The following is a 245-nucleotide window of genomic DNA, read 5'->3' on the forward strand; positions in this document are numbered from 1 at the left end:
CACTGTTGCTGTCCTTTGTTCTCGAAGAGGACCAAGAAGACATCTCTTGGTTGAGCGGAGTTACAGAGTGCCGGACTGGCTGATCAGACCAGTATGAGCTTGAGATGCTCTGGCACAGGTCGGACACAAATAGTCCATGTGAACATTTGGAGGGTACTCTATACATCTCCCATTTCTTCTGACTAAACCAATTCTTCTTTGCTCATAAACTGGCACCTTCTCTAATGAGGGCCCACCATGCTAGG

Source organism: Sarcophilus harrisii, chromosome 1, assembly GCF_902635505.1.
Source record: "Sarcophilus harrisii chromosome 1, mSarHar1.11, whole genome shotgun sequence".
NCBI classification, from domain to species: Eukaryota; Metazoa; Chordata; class Mammalia; order Dasyuromorphia; family Dasyuridae; genus Sarcophilus; species Sarcophilus harrisii.